The 11,834-nt window shown below is 33.1% G+C and overlaps 2 pseudogenes across 2 annotated transcripts; both read left to right on the top strand.

The window, feature by feature from the left end:
* Window positions 1-1,537: 1,537 nt before the first annotated feature.
* LOC146882023 (uncharacterized) lies at window positions 1,538-4,996 on the top strand (annotated as a pseudogene). Its single transcript, XR_014985049.1, has 8 exons — window positions 1,538-1,881; window positions 2,284-2,525; window positions 2,604-2,812; window positions 2,879-2,971; window positions 3,054-3,156; window positions 3,240-3,445; window positions 4,687-4,797; window positions 4,879-4,996. The product of XR_014985049.1 is annotated as an uncharacterized LOC146882023 (transcript).
* A 1,751-nt stretch (window positions 4,997-6,747) lies between these two features.
* LOC114166765 (disease resistance protein Roq1-like) lies at window positions 6,748-11,204 on the top strand (annotated as a pseudogene). The gene is made up of 6 exons (XR_014985399.1): window positions 6,748-7,321; window positions 7,416-8,499; window positions 8,584-8,796; window positions 8,911-9,613; window positions 9,756-10,184; window positions 11,027-11,204. The product of XR_014985399.1 is annotated as a disease resistance protein Roq1-like (transcript).
* The last annotated feature ends 630 nt before the right edge of the window (window positions 11,205-11,834 follow it).

Raw genomic sequence — 11,834 nt, 5'->3', positions numbered from 1 at the left:
TACCCACTCATGTTCGATTTGTTTGCATCAACCTGGATTATACAAGAGTATCAAAAAATCCCCAAAATAATGGACCATTGAAATATACAACCATGTACCAGAAGCAAACCTTTATTCAAGCATAAAGAAGAAACATCGCAAACTGTGCTGCTCCAGAATAACAGTATTAGCTCACACCCTTTGCTGCATCAACTTGGCCTGTAAGAAACATAATTAGTACTTTTACTGGGTAGGTTAAAGTATTAGCCAAATTCATTACAAATAAATGGTTTAGTGTTATCCCTAGTCACTCTGCCTTGTATGCTCTGATTGTAGGGAAGTAAGGTTTTAAAATTCTCTCTTGGTCATGATTGCAATTCCATTCTGATATGTGGTATTGCGTAAAGAAAAAGATAACATACTGCAATTATTTAAAAAAAAAAAAACTTGTTGCAAAGAGAAGTGCATGATCGTGTAAGTGAAAGGGATGTTGACTTCTTCTGTTGCTTTCCTCACAACCATTTTATCTACAAATGTTACTCTTCCTGGTTTTAATGCATCTCCCATTCTTGCTGGGTTTAGTCCAAATTCTGAAGGCAAGCTGCAAGGAACACATCTACAATGTATTATGATATTGTTTAGTATCAGCCAGAGAGTGGAAACAAAAATTACCAATGGAGCTACTAAGAGTGTGATTCCAGTAAAATATAACTGGGTAATAAATAAAGAAATAGTACATGTTTAAAAGTGTAAAGCTATGTTCTTAATCCAGCATAGTTGAACTAATTCTTCTGATTTTCATCATATCAAAGTAAAATAAATAACCCTTTTATATGAATGCTGATCATGCTAAAAAACAGTGCTTTAACAAAAGTATCTAATTTCTCTATTATTTTATGCATGATGAAGAGTGAAAATGTTACTATATGAAGTGTATTTGTCTTGTGCAGTAGGTAAGGGAATCACTCCACATGCAACTGCTCGATTAAATTGAGTTATGAGCTTCAATCAATGTGTTATGAGCTTTGACTTTACATATTACTTGATACTAACATATGTGTTTGTCTTATTTTTTGAAGACCACCTGAAGATGAAGAAAACATCAACCAAGAGTATAGTTCGGATGTACACACCACCCATAAGTCCTCTTCTACATGGGGACAAGTAGTTGATCACAAGTCTTCTTCATGTCATCATCCATCTAATCCAGGTAGTATGTTGAATTTAAAATTGAGCTTTATTAAATCTTCAAGAGTTTTATTGGTTGTCAGGAGTTTTCAAGAATAAATTTGCAACCTTAAATAAGTCTAAGTCAGATACACAAGTGCATATATCATTTCTTGCACCTAAGTTTACTAATTCTAGACATCTTCAATGTCCATCTACACTAGGTTAGATATCTCAACTCTCTTACTAATTTGTTTTCCATCTATATTCAACAAATTGATTCATTTTCCAAAACTAAACAGGTTCTTCATTTCCATTTCCCCATCCACCTCCAACTGCACCTCAAAGAAGTAGTGAACATACTCCCCCTCCACCTCTACCTGCACCCCAACCAAGTATTGAACAAGATCCCCTTCCATCTGCACCTACACCTCAACCAAGTAATGAAAAGGATCCCCCTCCACCTGCACCTGCACCTCAACCAATTAATGAACATGATCCTCTTCTATCTGCACCTGCACCTCAGCCAAGTAATTTACATTTCACATATTTATGCACACTTTTTTTTTCATTCAACTAATTTACTTTCAGGAACCTTGAAAGTGAGGATATCTTCAACTAGTACATCATATGTATATTCTGAAAGTGAAGAGGAAGAAAGTGAGGAGTTTGAGTTGCAAGAAGATCAACAGAGGCTTGTAGCTCGAAAAAGAGCATGGTTTGTTGATGTTATTGGTATGCAACTACTTAAATTATGTGCTGGAACACAGTTTTAATAACTCCATGTCAGATTGAAACTTTTGTATATATGTATGTTTTCAAGCAATAAGATTTTAGTTTTTCTAAATTTTCAAGTAGTAAGTTTTCAACCATCATAGTTTTTAATCTTTTCTGAATTTTTTTGATGTCTAGTATTTTTATGTATCAATTACTAGAAACTTTGTAACTTTGTACTACAGCTGTAAGTTTTGATGTCTGGTATCTAAAGCAGTAAGTTTTAATTATTGTAACTTGGATTTTGATGTATCAAATACCAAAAACTTGTAATCAAATTCTGTCTACACTGAAATCTTATTTTTAATTATGCGGATTTTTAGTTAAATCTACAGTATTTAATTTGTTTTTCAAACTTTATAGATGATCAAGGAAAGATAAATACAAAACAGCTACGAGCCAATGATGTATGGAATTTACCTACAAATGAAAGGATTGTTGTGCAATGGAATAATGAGGGTCAACCAATTGGAGATAGTGGAGCATTATTGAATAGGTTTTTAGGTAGTGTTTCAAGAAACTCCAATGCTTTTCCTATTACCTATTCTAGTTGGAGGAAGATTCCTAAAGATTATAAAGAAGATATACTTAAAAACACTATTCAGGTAAGGAATGTAAAAGTTGAATTTATAATTTAATTATACCATGATTGTTGTTAATTTTAATTGTTTCATGTTTTGAAGGTTAAGTTTGATGTCCATTTTGATGTTCATGTAAACTATGTTCCCAAATCACTTAACACAAAGTGGAGAGACCATCGACAAGAATTATGGCAACAAAGGAATGATGGTACACGAACTATAGATGAATTGATCACAATATGGCTCCAAAAGGAATAGATAAAGACCAATGAGCTTCTTTTGTTGACTATCATCTAAATTCAAAAACAAAGGTATAATTGAAACTTTTTTTCATCAACCTTATTCATTATTATTAATTTTTATACTTTGGTGATTAGGACCATGCCCTCAAAAATAAAAACAATAGGGCAAAGCAAACCATTGCTCACACAGGTGGATCTAAGAGCCTTGCAAGGAAAAGAGATGAAATGGTGATAATATTACATATCTTCAAATTAAATTTATGTTTTAATTTTTTGAATTGTGTCATAAATTTTTTCTTCAACTCTATAGGAAAAAGAGTGTGGCCAAAAGGTCAGTAGAGGAGAGGTATGGATAGCCACCCACAAGCATGCTAATGGAACATTTCTTAGTGATGAAGCAAGGGAAATAGGTGTAAGTTTGATTCTAATAAACTTTATAATTATCATCCACAATTCACGTTATTTTAATTAGTTTCTTCTTGTGTTCTGTATAGGAAAAAAATTCAATCATATGAATCAAAATTATCAACATCCCAATCAAAAGATGTATCTAGCACTGATTCCTTAGCTTTTGCTTTCGGATGTCAAGAACATTGCGGACGTGTTAGGGGTTTACGTTTGGGACCTTGTCCATCTAAAGTGTTTGGCTTCAATGCACATTCGTCTTCGAGTTGTCCTTCTTATACATAGTTACAAAATCAGGTTAATAATTTCTTATTTTCAATTATTGCTTTTTTTAGTTTATCTCTTATGTATAATGATATTTTATTGCCATGAATATAGTCTTTTTTGTTGTTATATTAGGAATACAGAACCCCACTTTTAAGCTGCACAATAGCATCCCACATGGTTACCAAAAGTGTGGTGAAAGGCATGCTTTCTATTGCTGTTAAATCACCTTAAATTGCTGTCATTGTTATTATTGTTATCATTATTAAGACATCATTATCCTCATTTGAGTGTATGTATCATTGTGAATGTGAAGAGTGGTTAGTGAGTGCACATATCATTGTTAGTTCTCTCTCCCTTGTGCCTTTTATTGATATACATAAGCCTCTTCTTAGTAAGCCTCTTCTTAATTTAACCAAAAGGTCGACTAACTCGGATGTTCATGTTCAACCAAGCTTATTGGTGTTAGCTTAGGACTAGTAGTTGGCATCTTATTTACCCTTGGTATTAATCTAAGCTGCGAAGAAGGAATAATATAATATGAAAAACAATCATATGAACAACAAATTATTCTATATTTCATCCTTTTATCATAACAACTCGAGCAATGTTGTGCTTTATCATGTGCCTAATTATTATAATCCTAGAATATATTTATTTACAAGACAGTATTCTACAGACCATAATTTACAATTACAACTATCTAAGGATATACGTTATATATGTACATGATTCTATGAAATCTCAGAATTTTATACCTAGTATGACTCCTTACCAATTGTCTAGCATTCAACATCAAATTGAAAACGACTTTTACAAGGTAGAGTATATTGATTGTTTAGAAGAAGATATGAATCAACTTTTAGATTCTACACTACCTGATTATCCGGATATCCATATACATATATCAGAAAAACCTAATGAACGTCTAGTGATAATAAAAGCCTCCTGCTAAATGTTAGTTCTCTCTCCCTTGTGCATATTTAATGTGAATGTTAAATAAATTTGAAATTTCAACCCTCTGCACAAATATTGAAAATAATATATGGTTTATTATCTCTCACAAAAAGCATACAGGCGCATTTTAGAATTTATTTAATTTCGATATGTACATGATGTATTGGATTACGCACTACAAACAAAAGAAGATGTGAACATGATGTAATATGTTTCATTATTGATGATTTTGAGTTTGATTTAAGTTTGTATTATTGTTAGGCATGTTGTAAAATGCAGACAGTTTGATTAATTTGATTAGTTATGTTCTCAAACAGGTTTCTTCATTAACATCGCAAGTCAATGAAATGAAGGCAATGATGAGTTTCTTTATACAAAACTATCAAGGAGAATTGCCTCATGACTTTCCTGTGTTTCATTCATCATCGGTAATATTTAAATTTTAAGTATATTAATATATATTTTATACTGTGAAGAATGTTACCAATTATTATTATTTTTAATGTTAGGTATCTGATCAGGGGAGTGTTCCCAATGGAGAAACAAATGACTCAGATCAAGATTGATACATAAGAATCTTGTTAGACTTTCATTTTATTTTACTTTATAACAAGTATAACAAAGATATTGTAATATTTCACTAGTTTGAACATTTAAACTTTATTATTTACTTTGAACTTATAGACTACGTTTCTTGTTTTTATGAATGCTATATCTAGTTATAAACAAATATCTAAATGTTAGAATTTTTTCATATCATATGTTTTATGAATTATATGCACTCAAAAAGTATAATAAATAAAATTAAGGGAATTTGAAAAGTAAAAACATTAATAAATAATGAATTGCATTATAGGGGTAAAAAATGAACTTTCAGTACTATTATATGATATAAATGATTTAAAACTACATACAAGAAATGGGTATTAGGGTTACAAAACCATAGTGAATACCAAGGGTTCTAAAACCACTGGTAGTTACTAGGGGTTTTAAAACCTCAGATAAATACCAAGGATTACTATGGGTTTTAAAACCGCCGATAATTACCAGGGGTTTTAAAACCGCTGGTAATTACCAGGGTTTTGAAACCGTCGGTAATTACCAGGGGTTTGAAACCGCCGGTAATTACTAGGGGTTTAAAACCGTCGGTAATTACCAGGGGTTCAAAATCGCCGGTAAATACAAGGGGTTTCAAAACTGCTGGTAAGTACTGTTTTACCAGGGGTTAGTGAAAACCGTCGGGAATCCGTTAACGACGCTGGTTTTTCTAGGGGAAAAACAAACCGCCGGAAACTCCATTAACGGGGGTTAAAACCCCGGAAAATGCCATAAATAACCTCTAGTAAAAATTATTTTTGTTGTAGTGATTTGTCTCTTTTAACATGCTAGAAAAAACTTAGATAAAGTGCCAAAGCTACTTATATGTATTATTATCAAATTATATATATATTACGTTTATTTTGATAGTTCATTAGGTAATAATTATTCCATAATTGAATGCCAATTTATATCATATATTTGATATTCTAATTTTGACTGATTAAGAGTACAAAAATACCTGTAATAGTGTATTTACGTTTTGTCCTAACATGCTTAATATTCGAGTCTTTTGTATTAGATGTTTACATATCAAATAGGTATCCAGAAAAAGGGTAAGGACTAGGTCAATCGTTACGTGTACAAGATGCATCTAAGATTTAGCCTAAAATTTTCACTATAATTGCTTTGGTTTAATCGAAAGGAAAAAACTTTCCCAAAAGGTATGATTACATTATTAAACAAAAAATTGATAAAATTATTAAAATGAGACATAGACTAGCAAGCTAGAATTCAAAATAAATATAAATGGAAAAAAAGAAATCTTTCTTTAATAATAACTACAAAATGATATTAAATAATGTTACAAAAATGCGCATGATGTAGTTTTGTATTTCAATAAAAGGGGAAACTAAATTAACTTTGCGTTTTTAATAAATGAATGACAGTCATCTTTTTTGTTTTTTTAATCATTGATACTAAACTTTTAAGAAAGTGATATCTAAATCTTTTATTTTATTTATTTTACAAACAAATTCAGGTATGCTTTAATGTGAAAAGAATATGTATTTGTTATTCTGTAAAATTTAAATAGATACGTGCCTAGGATAAAAAGAGAAATAATATATTGATTTTAAAAACAAAAGGTAAAGTTAATTTGTAATTTTCAAAAAAAGGAACATAACTAGAAAAGTTTTCATAGTTAATCAATGTATTGTTTCTTTTGGGTGGACAAAGTGGGTGTAGGTCTAATTTCTTAAATGGCCAAGTAAAAAGTGTTCTGTAATGGTCTTAACGCGCTTCCACGGCTATAAACAAATATTAATCTTTTGCTACTTTGAATGGTTTTGTGTCTGTAAAGAGATCATCTCTCACTGTGTTGCATTATTGCTTTCTCTTCAAACACTTCATAACGTCACCAGTTTCTTCCATGGAATTCGCCTCTTCAACTTCCAAACTCCCAAAGATGTATGATGTGCTGATTAACTTCAATGGAGAAGACATTCGCAGGAAATTTGTTTCTCATCTCGATTCTGTCCTCTCTGCTGCTGGACTCACCACTTTCCTTCACCACCAGAATTCAGTCAACGACATGGACATCCAACAACCTATTCTCAATCTGTGTCGGGTAGCAATTGTTGTTTTCACCAAAACCTATTCTCAATCTGCTTGGTGTCTTCATCAGCTTCATCAAATCATTGAGTGGCATAAAACTTATTGTCGACATGTTCTGCCCGTATATTATGATATTCAGCCATCTGATGTTCGACTTCAAAAGGGTGATTTTGGAAAAACCCTCAAAGCAACTGCACAACAATCATTTTCAGCACAACAACTGGAGCATGGCATGTCCAGGTGGAACCACGCACTAAGCAAAACTGCAGATTTTTTTGGATGGGATGAGAGCAATTACCGGTAAATTATTACTCTCTCAATCATCCACATTTTAAGCTCGTGATTTAATTTTCGTAATGCATGACTTCTTCTATAATTGCTATTGAACTTGAAGGAGTGATGCTGAACTAGTGGACACAATTGTTAAAAGCATTCTTAATTTACCCGTCTTGTCTGCTACTAAATTTCCAATTGGATTACAACCCCACGTGGAAGATGTGATTCAAATTATAAAAAATAAATCCACCGGGGTTTGTACTGTAGGGATATGTGGAATGGGAGGATCCGGTAAAACCACACTTGCCAAAGCCATCTATAATCAAATTCATGGTACATTCTTAGAGAAAAGTTTTATTGAAGATATTTCAGAAGTTAGTCGAACACGAAAGCAGGCTAATTTACAAGAACGACTTCTTTCGGATCTCCTAAAAACAAAGGTGGAGATACATAGAGTTGAGATGGGAAGAAGTATGATTAGGGAAAATCTTTATGGGAAAAAGGTGCTCATTGTTCTTGACGATGTGAGTGAGTATGGGCCATTGGACCTATGGGAAAGTAGTGCAAGGTTCGGTGAAGGAACTGTAATAATCATTACAACAAGAGATGATCGCCTACTGAGGATACATCAAGTTGATTCTATTTTCCGGATGAATCTAATGAACCCAAACGAGTCCCTTGAGCTTCTTAGTTGGCACGCATTTAGAGAACCAAAACTAAAAGAAGAATACCATTTCCTTGCAGAAAGAGTAGTTGCTTATTGTGGAGGACTACCTCTACTTCTTGAAGTCATTGGAAGCTGTTTGTATGAAAGGACGAAGGAAGAATGGAATAGATTATTGTTGCAATTAGACAACAGTCCCCAGCACGAAGTTTCAGAGATATTGAAAATAAGCTACGAAGGTTTACTTAATCAAATGGAAAAAGATTTATTCCTTGATGTATGTTGTTTCTTTATTGGAAAATGCAGATTTTATGTTACCAAGATCCTAAATGGCTGTGGAGTAGACCCTGATAGAGGAATAAGAGTTCTCATAAAGCGTAACCTCGTAAAAGTTAGAAAGAACAACAAATTTGGAATGCATCCTTTGCTACGACAAATGGGAAGAGAAATTAGTCACGAAATTTTAAGTAAGGAACCTGAGAAAATCAGTGGGTTGTGGCTTGATGAGGATGCGGAACATGCACTGTCACGGAATACTGTAAGAACATTCTTAAGCGATGGTTTTGAAACTTCTTTTGGAAGTGTTTGCTTTCTCACGTGCAATATATATTTTTTTTCTTAGCTATTTTCATCACAGCAGACAAAAGTCATTCAAAGATTTTCAAGAAGACTGGTGAATCTTGCTGGAGTTTCTTGGTCCCTTTGTGAGAAACTAAGATGGGTCAGTTTGAAAGGGTTTTTTTCACAATACCTACCTAACGACTTTTATCTGCGTGATGCAATAGTGATTGATTTAAAACACAGTCTTCTTCGACTGGTCTGGAAACAACCCCAGGTTTTTATTACGTGTCATTTTCTTTTAAAACTCAGCTAAAATTGTTACCGCTCATAATTATTTTATTACATCATTTTCTTTTCTAATATTTTATATAAAACTATGTTGATGAAGGTCTTGGCGCGGCTAAAAGTCCTTAATCTTAGTCATTCCATTTACTTGACAGAAACCCCTGACTTTTCGAGACTACCAGCTCTCCAACAACTCATTCTCAAAAATTGCCAAAGTTTGCGTGAAGTACAATCTTACATTACTAAATTTGAAGGGCTGTACAGGTCTAGGCAATCTCCCCAGAGAGATATATATGTTGAAATCTTTAAAAGCTCTCGTTCTTTCTGGTTGTTCCAAAATTATCCTACTGGAGAAAGATATAGTGCAAATGGAATCCTTGATAACCCTAATTTCTGAAAATACAGTTGTGAAACAAGTGCCTTTTTCGATTGCAAGTTCAAAAAGCATTGGATATATATCCTTATGTGGATTAGAGGAACGGTCACATAATCTTTTTCCTTCTATCATTCGGTCTCGGATGTCACCAACAACGAATCCCCTATCTTATATTCATACTTTCAGTGGTATGGAGGATAATAGTTGGGATGATATTGTACCATTTTTTAGCAGCCTTACAATCCTTCGAAGTGTTTTGGTGCAATGTGACCCCGAGTTTCAACTATCTAAGCAACTACAAGCGATACTGGTGGATTATTGTGCAAATATTACAGAATCAAGAATTTCAAAGCATCACTTCAGGTCTTGTTTGGTTGGTGTTGGAAGATACGAAGAATTCTTCAATACTGTCAGTTATGGCATATATGAGGTTCTGTCAAATAATTTTGTGTTAGATTTTCTTGATTATAATTGCTCATTTTTGTAATTTTTAATGATAAAATAATGAGTTTAAAAGACAATTTGAATAGCAAAATTACATAAATAACCAAACTTTTTATCTCACGGTACAGGTATTGGCAAGTAGTGGGTCATGTGATGTTTGTCTCCCAGGTGACAATTATCCTTATTGGTCGGCCCATAGCGGTGAGGGACATTCTGTGTCTTTCACTGTGCCTCGGGATTGTGTAATGAAGGGCTTGATTTTATGTGTTGTTTGTTTATCAACTCCCGAAATCATTGAACCTGAACTTACTACCGTCATAATTGTTAATTACACGAGGTGCACATTACAGATACACAACCATGGCACAGTAATTTCCTTTAATGATGAAGATTGGGATCACATAGTATCAAATTTAGGATCTGGAGACAGAGTGGAGATTTTTGTGTCTTCTGCTTATGGATTGGTGGTTAAGGAGACAGCTGTTTATTTGATGTATGGTGAGCCAAAGAAAAATTCCCTCATTAGATCCATAAAGAAAATTATAATGTGACTTGGGGTAAGTCATTTTTCTTCTTTGTCAACACCAGGATCATTTTAGTTATGGAATTAATCCTACTATCCCTTTTTGCTATTTTTTTCATCTTTTTCTTCCTTTTTCTTTACATATAGATTATAGTTAAAAATTTCATGTTTATTTTACCCTGTTTCTCACTCCTGAGTGGTGCTTCTCTGGTTTTGCTTGATGTGTTTATTGTTTTTGTTTTCTGGTGGTTACTTTTTGTTAATTATTTTCCCTTTCAGCAAATAATGTTTATTTAAGAAAGACGTTAATTAATTAATAAAGACATTTGTTGCTTGATATTTTATGGGTTTTTCTTTGGTATCTGCCAAGTAATCTCTGTTTTCGTTTCAACATAAGGAGCATCGTAGACTAATCCCTTTATATAAGTCTAAATGAAACAAATTTTAAATTCACTTCTCGTTTTACACTGATTCTATTTGTTTTATGTATAATTTAAATAAGTTTTTTTTTTTCGGTTTACCTTTATAAGTTTAATTATAGTTTTCAGTTTTTGGGTTTTTATTATACCTAATTTTGCAATTTTGTTAGAAAAAGTTTAAAACTTAAGAACGTTAACTTTAAGTATCATTTCCGTGTGAACAAACAAAAGTGGTTTATTTTTATTATTTTTCTGCTTTTTCCTTCGCAGGGGACACAAGCCATTGAGGCATTGACTTTAAAATAAATACCTGTAAACTTTTGTCAAGGAAGTGTATTTGCGATAAATTTAAAACACGGTCATCTTAAACTAGTCTGGAAGGAAACTGAGGTATATATATATATTACATATGCCTATAGTTTCTTCACTGATTTCTGTATGAAAATGTCTTCTGTAGTTTCCAGCAAAGCATTCCTTGAGGCCTCATTTGATTGGAATTGGAAGTTACCAAGAATTCTTCAATACATATCAGAGGTTCTTCCTGTCAATTTTCTTTTGATCATTAGTGTTCATCTTTGCAATTGATTAATAGAAACGGAATAATCTTGATAAAAATATCTATAGGAGATACCGTGCTGCTTTCTTCTAGGGTTCTTCATTGAGTTTGCAGCCAAACACCAATTTCTACACTTATCTCATCCAAGCATGAGTGGCGTGTGAGGCATTTCTTCTCCTATCTTGGTGTATGAACGTCACTTTGATAACGTGGTTCAAGTTTCGTTCCTGTTGTGTTTTCACTTCCGTGAAGTGTTTCCAGTTCATAGTCTTGGTTATTGTATTCAATTCGAGGAGCAGTTTGAGTTGAGTTTTTCAACGCATCGTTAAATCGAGCGGCCACTCGAGAGTTTTGTTCGTGGTTTGTAGCAAAGAGTCATCAACCACAAAGATTTCCTATTCTCTGTTCCTCTATTGTGTGTTTGCTATTTGATGTTCATATATAGGCTTACTCTTGCTCCTCCTGAATCCTTGATTGGTGAAATATTGATCGATTTTGTTGTACCATGCACGAGGAGCTTGTTTTAGGCCATATAAAGACTTCTTCAATCTCAACACTTTGGCTTCTTGGCCTTTAACCACAAATCTAGGTGGTTGCTCTATATAGATCTTTTCTTCAATAACACCATTGAAGAATGCAGACTTGACGTCTAATTGGTAAATGCTCCATCCTTTTTGTGTTGCAAGGGCTATTAGAGTTTTTATTGTGT

Source organism: Vigna unguiculata, chromosome 10, assembly GCF_037176805.1.
Source record: "Vigna unguiculata cultivar grain cowpea cultivar isolate G323 ecotype 2 chromosome 10, ASM3717680v1, whole genome shotgun sequence".
NCBI classification, from domain to species: domain Eukaryota; kingdom Viridiplantae; phylum Streptophyta; class Magnoliopsida; order Fabales; family Fabaceae; genus Vigna; species Vigna unguiculata.
Note: the sequence above shows the minus strand (reverse complement) of the source record. Positions and strands in the feature narration are given on the sequence as shown.